Raw genomic sequence first — 8,684 nt, forward strand, 5'->3', positions numbered from 1 at the left:
TGTAGCCCTGGTAGTGTACGGCGACCGGTGCCCTTTCTTCAAATTTGTGTCAGGTCCAGTCGTAACCCTGGGCACTGATGGGACGGCCGGGAGCGACGGACATGGACGGGACCAGCTTCCTGCTAACGCTGCTGACGCTAGCAGAGCTGTCAGTAGCGTCGACGCTTTCTATGTCAAAAGGGTATGCCTGAGAGACCTCAGGGGCGAGAAGGTCGATGTCGGCACATTTGCCTTCGCGACATGGCAAAGTTATTCCAGTATGCTCTAGGAGGAAGTAGAAACGGAGACTGACTTAGCCCGTAGGTGAATCACAATTTCGTGCAGTTCATTCATGGCACAGGCAAGGCCACAAAAAATCACAAGCGCTATTGACAGTGATTTTTTTTTAAATTCCCTGTTAGCGGCGTGAAGTACCTGTGGCTAGGACTGGCGTACAGACCTGGACAGGTGGAAGAGAACAGGAATGAGTGGGATGGACGGGGCATTGGTATGCGTCCAGGGTCGACTTCATGGGGAACAGTGCAGACATTCGTCCGAAAAGTCCGCCAGGGAAAACCGGGGAAAGTCCAGGGAAAACACCAGACAGCGCAGCCGACGTGAGGGGATTCGATCCCGCGTGGAAGTTCAATTTCGGCAATGGAAAACAGTCATCCTAACCACTACGCCATGGGAACTGGTGCTATTGACAATGACGACGTTGAAAGTAGTTGTTGGTTTGAAATGTGACATAGAAGGGGGCAGTCTCACCGGCTGCTAAGGGTGTTTGAAAGAAAAGTGAAAAGAGTTTGACAGAGAGCTTGAGCTGCGCCTGACGAGCGCGCTCTGTGTTACTACGACATAACAGTTACCACTGTACCAGTACTGTAGCAGTACTTTACTATACTGACTGTTACTACTATATAGCAGGCGTACAGCTGTGGCGGGGAGCGTATGCGAGACTCGCAGAACTCAGCGACGTGTTGTACGCGGACTTATTCAGCTGCGCAGGCGACCCTAATCTACAAAATTCATTTGTTTAATGTATCGTCATCAATTTGTTGTAACCAGAGAAATTAACTCTTAAATCTTGAGAAATATGAAGCATTGTTGCTGCCTCATTTATAAACACATTTCTGCAGGCCATTGCTACTGTACGTCTGAATTTCCAATATTGCTGGAAATATCTTGGAATAAATCCTTACCCAGTCGAAAAAGTATCCTGGACCGATGTGGGCAAACGTTGTCCTACACAGCTCATTCAAAGACGTATTTGTGCCAGGCAGGTAGTTCGTTGCCGGTGTTTCTTTGCCCGTATTGTTCATATGCAGACATTCACGGCTGTGTAGACTGTTAACATCAAAACAACTTGTTACAGAACACTCCATGTGAATCCATTTACATGAAACAGATTTCCTGAACAAGTCCGTAAGCTCTAGGCCCGTCCAGAAAAAGAAACTCTCGCGCAGTAAGGGTAATCGTATTCACTGCCTAGAGGTCTGAATATAATAGTGTTCGTGGCACATTTCGGTTACTTCGCAAACATTCAAGGAGTGATCTATTTCACCTCAAGCTTTGCATAAGCGATAGCCATTTTCTCTGACGTTTTATTACATTTAACAGGTACAGCTTGGGACAAAACTTTGTGGAACACGGCATTTGTGTGTTTTTGCATCGGAGCGCCCTCCTGCTAGCTATCAGGAGGACCTCGATTAAGAAACGGGCGACCGGCTATTCTATCCAACACCCAGTATTTTTTTTTTATAAGAGAGCCATGACCCGCAGAGCCATGAGACATTGAAGAGAGGATGGGCGGTTATAACATGACAATCGACAATAGTTTTTTTCATAAAACACGCGTAAAAAAACAGATAGTACAAAGAAGAAAAAGGATGAAAGATGAAAGTCACTGAAAAGGTTAGCCAGCTGTAGGACACTTCTATGTTGTTCCAGCCTCAGAACATCGGTTCTCTCAAGAAAAAGGAGCCCAGGAGCATCTTCACAAAGTGCATGAACACACAGAGTGTATGTGCAACAATGCATGTATAAACGTGATAAGGCGTCACTGAATGCGGGCAAGCTGTCGATGTTCGCAATGTCGTTTGGGAGCTGGTTGGATTCTGAAGCGGTACGCATGATGAAAGAATCAAAAAACGACTTGGTGTTACCAGTATTTACATATACTTTCCGAAAATGGTCAATGCGTTGGGAGATGTAGATAAGGGATGAGAGGTATGACGAGAGAATCGGGTCATCTTTAAGGAGATTGTGAGGCGGGCAACTTTGCGACGATTAGAGAGCAGTGGTAGTTTTAAATACTCTTTAATTATGAATCACGCTGGATGTGCGGGTGTAGTTAAAGAGAATAAACCTGGCGGCTCGGTTCTGGATTGACTCAAGCATTTCATGAGGTAGTCAGAGGTGGGATCCCAAACAGAAACTGAGAGTATTCTAGTTTGGGTCGGACGAGGGATCTGTACAAGTGAAACTTTATATTGGAAGGTGTCTGATGGAATGTGCGCCTGATGAAGCCAAGAGATGAGTTTGCAGCGTTGGAAATATGAGTAATGTGTGTCTTCCACGTGAGGTCAAATGTTATGTGCACACCAAGGTACTTGTATGAGGAGATTGTTTCAAGCCGTTCACCATTGATGTTATACATAACAGATGACGATTTATGTGAACGAGAGATTCTGAGGTGTTTGCAAATTTCATAGACCAGTTAGAGCACTAATTTTCGAGGGATGACAGGTCAGTGATTGCAGGATGGTGTGCTGGCATAAGTCGTGCTGGCAATTGGACTATGCACTACGCAATCGTCGGCATAAAGACGGATAGAAGAGGAGACACAATTGGGTAAGTCATGGATGAGAATTACAAACAGTAAAGGGCCCATGACCTCAGGTTGAATACGCGGGACATGGTAATTGATAATGAAGTCGGGTGCCCGCAAGGGTCCCCGCTTAGCCCCATGGTATGGAACATCTTTATAAATAGAGTCGTTAGTTTGCCTCTGCCTCCGGGAGTTGACCTGTTTTTGTATGCCAACGACATTAATCTGTTGGTCTCGGGTAGAACAGGGGGGGGGGGGGGCGGAGATGCGGGCGCAGAAGGCTATCAACATTATTTGGGACTGGAGCGTAAATTTAGGGGTAGCATTTTATCCCGGGAAAACTAAGGGACTTCTGCTGGCAAAGGGTTTTTTTATCTTATTTATTTATTCATATTGAGCATATTAGAATGTGGGTCGGCTCTGTGGAAAAAGCTGCATATGCAAGCTTGACACGGCACAGGGCCCCCTTGTGGACAGTAGACAGTCATAACCTCATAGAAAAATGGCTCTTGAGTGCATAATTCCCTACATCCTACGTACAATAAAATTCTGAGTATAACATAGGGACACCAATGGATGAAGCAAAGCAAGTACATACACGGGAAAAACTTATCCATAATATACGTTATTATTCATTATCAGTTACTAAACATAAGTCTCTGGATTTCTCGTGTGGTATCGCTAGAGACTATGTTGCATCGATTTAACAACGTAGGCGCTTGTACAGATATTTTTGGTCACCATATTTTGTTCTAGTTCGAGGGACTGCCCAGTCTTCTCTATGACGCACCACGACATTTGATGCCGACTGATGTGTAGTTTAAGTAAGTCAAGAAAATAACAAGCACGGTTAAGAGCATCAACTGTTTACTATATACGAGGGGCGTTCAAGACAAACCGGGACTTTTCATTTTTCGCAAAAGTAAAATGAACTTACAGGCGAGAAATTACCTTTCTTTTTCAACGTAATCTCCAGCTGCACTAACGCACTTGTCCCAGCGTTTCACGAGGGCTTGAATGCCAGCAGCGTAGAAATCCTTACCGGTGCGTATAGCAGCCATGATCAGACCGCATTCTTGACCTGGTCGTCGCAGCTGAAGTGGCGGCCCCCAAGGGACGACCTTCAGTGGCACGAAGAGATGGAAATCGCTGGGAGGGAGGTCTGGACTATAAGGGGGATGTGGCAGCAACTCCCAGCCAAGTTCCTGTAAGGTGCGTGTCGTGACATGCTCGGTATGCCAGCGTGCATTGTCCTATAGGAGGAGGACTCCTTTGGTGATGAGACCCGGCTTTCCGAAACTGGAGGTGGCCATGAATAATAGTGTTCAACGTTCCCACAGAAAGGTCCATCTTTCGAGCCAGTTCGAGACATGTTATCCGTCGGTCCTTGAGGATCAGGCGCTCCACAAGTTGGGTGTTCTCAGGAACTCTGACACTGGGCATTGAGCAGGCCCGGCCGGGATCGTCCTGCACTGATGTACGGCCGTCTCGGAACCGTTTCCACCACTCAAACGCTTTGCTGCGGCTAAGTGTATCGTGACCATACTGGGCCTGAAGTCTTCTAGGAATTGTCATGAAGTTTCGTGAATGAAGGCGTAAAGTCGTCTGAAATTCGACTTTACGCCTTCATTCACGAAACTTCATGACAATTCGCTGTTCGGTGTGCGCGCTCTCCTCGTTGTCGGCCACCTTGTCTAGCACGTGTCTTCTGTTTTGCACAAACTTTGGACCACTACGTGGTGAACGCGGAGGCCTGTCGCGTGTGAAAATGATGAAAAAGAAGTAGCGCGAGACATTTGTACACTCAGGAGACAGAAAGTCGAGGTTTGACTTGAACGCCCTTCGTACATCAAAACAAGACTTTCGTGCAGTAGGCTGCACTTCTTCAGGTTTGAGGACCTATTACAAGTGGTGAAGCATATATCAAAAACCAAGTCACATGGTACAAGAGAAAAGGGTAAGGGTGAAGAGAACTACAGGCGCAATACAAATATCAACAAAAATGAAAAACAAAAATTAAAAACAAAACGCAATCAATAGGAGGTGGCTGGACAAGGTCAGACAGACATACAGGCGAGTCGGAGTTGTACGTGGAGGAAACCAGTGAACATCACATGAATAGGCACGGCAGCCAGTTGGCGAATGCAACAACTCAGGGAAAATCGGCGCTGACACCAGGAATCGAACCTGGGTCTTGTGATTTCCTGTCACATATGCTACCACTACACCACACCAGCACGCCGTTTCCCATGAGCCATCTGACCGGAAATCAGAAGACCCAGGTTCGATTAATGGCGTCAGCGCCTCTTTTCCCTGAGTTGTTGCATTCGTTGATTTCTGGGCGTTGAGGCTTACATGTTTGTGTCGTCCGTAAGTGTGGTCTACCTCGGCCAAATCTCGTTCTTTAAGCCAGTTGGCACAAAGAGCTTTAGAATGCGTACAGGGAATTAGGGCTCAATCCTTCGCTCTTGAGCCCTTGAGCCTATTCATGGCAGTCCAAATAATCCCGCTTCTAAGAATGTCGAAAGCTTATAGACAACACCTAGCAAGGTTGGGCTAGTAAGGTTCCGCCCCTGCCTACACCTAGTAGTTCCTGATCAATGGCGTCAAAGTCAGCCCTTTTGTAACTGCGTAAACTTTTTGAATATTTTGCGCGAGAAATGTGTGGGTAATCTATGAAGAAATGCATTATGACGTGATCGCTCCGTCCAGGTAAATACACGATGTCAGATCTTCTAGACGTGTCTGAAACCAAGACAAGGTCAAGCACACTGGGTTTGTCGCCGTATGTCCTCGCAGGCGACCTCACCATCCGAGTTAGGTTAAACTCGTCCCACAGTGCAAGAAAGTTTCCGGCCTCGCCTGAGGAAGTGACAGAAGGCGGACATGCGGACCAGTCAATGCTCGGATAGTTGAAATCACCAAACGGAGCAGTTTGGATACCGTACCACAATGAAATTAAGGCGTCATGCAGTTCATAGTATGTGTGTCCTCTCCTGTTTGCTGCTAGGGGGTCGCTGCAATGGAGAGAGCGCCGCAGTGGTATTCACTAAACTTTTGTCCCAAGCTGTACATGTTTATATATCTTATACATGTTATATATATTTATGTTATATACATGTTATATTATGTTATATACATGTTATGTTATGTTATATACATGCTATACATGTTATATCTTATATATCTTACATGTTAAATGTCGGTTGTTTACATGTTTTCATGTTATGTTCGTCTGTACTTGCAACTGAGTTCCCTCTGTGTGTCGCGCCACGTCTGTGCGGTGACGTGGAGGTGAAGCTGACAGCGCCATTAAATCCGAGCAAAAATCCATCAAAATATTGCCCAATCATATGAATGGGCTAGTTCATTGAAAAAGCACCATTTTATTATTGTGGCAGCCAGGCACAAGAAATCGCAGCAGTAACATAGTCCCCAACCATATGGACGGGACACACACACACACACACACACACACATATATATATATAAGTTGAAATAAACGAATGTGGTTGACCACAAAAAATAAAGGTACTTCCCTACGAAAGGCTGACGAGCTCCAAGTAGAGCGAAACAGCTGTCCTTGGCTGGGAGTGCACGATCAAATTGCAAACATATGCTCAACGTGCAGCTACAGAGCTTCGGCTATTCTTTTTTACTTTTTATATGTGCTTGCACTGCGGCCTCCACTGGTGGCGTCGTCACCGTGGAACATTGACGTCTCGCCGAGACGCACTGTTGTGCCGACCCAAGATCGTGTCACTTCCCTACGCCAGGCTGACGAGCTCCAAGTAGAGCGAAACAGCTGTCCTTGGCTCGGAGTGCACGATCAAATTGTAATCATATGCTCAACGTGCAGCTACAGAGCTTCGGCTATTTTTTTACTTTTTATGTGTACTTGCGGGCTTGCACTGCGGCCTCCACAGGTGGCGTCGTCACCGTGGAACATGAACGTCTCGCCGAGACGCACTGTTGTGCCGACCCAAGATCGTGTCACTTCCCTACGCCAGGCTGACGAGCTCCAACTAGAGCGAAACAGCTGTCCTTGGCTGGGAGTGCACGATGAAATTGTAAACATATGGTCAACGTGCAGCTAGAGAGCTTCGGCTATTTTTTTACTTTTTATATGTTCTTGCTGGCTTGCACTGCGGCCTCCACAGGTGGCGTCGTCACCGTGGAACATTGACGTCTCGCCGAGACGCACTGTTGTGCCGACCCAAGATCGTGTCACTTCCCTACGCCATGCTGACGAGTTCCAAGTAGAGCGAAACAGCTGTCCTTGGCTGGGAGTGCACGATCAAAGTGTAAACATATGCTCAACGTGCAGCTACAGAGTTTCGGCTATTTTTTTTACTTTTTATATGTACTTGCTGGCTTGCACTGCGGCCTCCACAGGTTGCGTCGTCACCGTGGAACATTGACGTCTCGCCGAGACGCACTGTTGTGCCGACCCAAGATCGTGTCACTTCCCTACGCCAGGCTGACGAGCTCCAAGTAGAGCGAAACAGCTGTCCTTGGCTGGGAGTGCACGATCAAATTGTAATCATATGCTCAACGTGCAGCTACAGAGCTTCGGCTATTTTTTTTACTTTTTATGTGTACTTGCGGGCTTGCACTGCGGCCTCCACAGGTGGCGTAGTCACCGTGGAACATTAACGTCTCGCCGAGACGCACTGTTGTGCCGACCCAAGATCGTGTCACTTCCCTACGCCAGGCTGACGAGCTCCAAGTAGAGCGAAACAGCTGTCCTTGGCTGGGAGTGCACGATCAAATTGTAAACATATGCTCAACGTGCAGCTACAGAGCTTCGGCTATTTTTTTACTTTTTATATGTTCTTGCTGGCTTGCACTGCGGCCTCCACAGGTGGCGTCGTCACCGTGGAACATTGACGTCTCGCCGAGACGCACTGTTGTGCCGACCCAAGATCGTGTCACTTCCCTACGCCAGGCTGACGAGCTCCAAGTAGAGCGAAACAGCTGTCCTAACGCGGTCCGCCCCCGGGTGGGCCGTGTCTTGGATTGCGCGGCCCGTAAAACGGTCGTCGGGGCAACATCGCTTGCGGTGTTGTTTCCGGGAAGATTTTTTCTAAAGAACAGCTGTCCTTGGCTGGGAGTGTACGATCAAATTGTAAACATATGCTCAACGTGCAGCTACAGAGCTTCGGCTATTTTTTTACTTTTTATATGTACTTGCTGGCTTGCACTGCGGCCTCCACAGGTTTCGTTGTCACCGTGGAACATTGACGTCTCGCCGAGACGCACTGTTGCGCCGACCCAAGATCGTGTCACTTCCCTACGCCAGGCTGACGAGCGCCAAGTAGAGCGAAACAGCTGTCCTTGGCTGGGAGTGCACGATCAAATTGTAATCATATGCTCAACGTGCAGCTACAGAGCTTCGGCTATTTTTTTACTTTTTATACGTGCTTGCACTGCGGCCTCCACTGGTGGCGTCGTCACCGTGGAACATTAACGTCCCGCCGAGACGCACTGTTGTGCCGACCCAAGATCGTGTCATTTCCCTACGCCAGGCTGACGAGCTCCAAGTAGAGCGAAACAGCTGTCCTTGGCTGGGAGTGCACGATCAAATTGTAATCATATGCTCAACGTGCAGCTACAGAGCTTCGGCTATTTTTTTACTTTTTATGTGTACTTGCGTGCTTGCACTGCGGCCTCCACAGGTGGCGTCGTCACCGTGGAACATTAACGTCTCGCCGAGACGCACTGTTGTGCCGACCCAAGATCGTGTCACTTCCCTACGCCAGGCTGACGAGCTCCAAGTAGAGCGAAACAGCTGTCCTTGGCTGGGAGTGCACGATCAAATTGTAATCATATGCTCAACGTGCAGCTACAGAGCTTCGGCTATTTTTTTACTTTT

General features: G+C 47.6%; 1 non-coding gene across 1 annotated transcript; it reads right to left on the minus strand.

The window, feature by feature from the left end:
- Positions 1 to 4,975: 4,975 nt before the first annotated feature.
- On the minus strand, positions 4,976 to 5,046 carry Trnas-gga (transfer RNA serine (anticodon GGA)). Its single transcript has one exon. It is a non-coding gene; the product is annotated as a tRNA-Ser (tRNA).
- Positions 5,047 to 8,684: the final 3,638 nt, after the last annotated feature.

This window comes from Ornithodoros turicata, chromosome 8, assembly GCF_037126465.1.
Source record: "Ornithodoros turicata isolate Travis chromosome 8, ASM3712646v1, whole genome shotgun sequence".
Lineage (NCBI taxonomy): Eukaryota > Metazoa > Arthropoda > Arachnida > Ixodida > Argasidae > Ornithodoros > Ornithodoros turicata.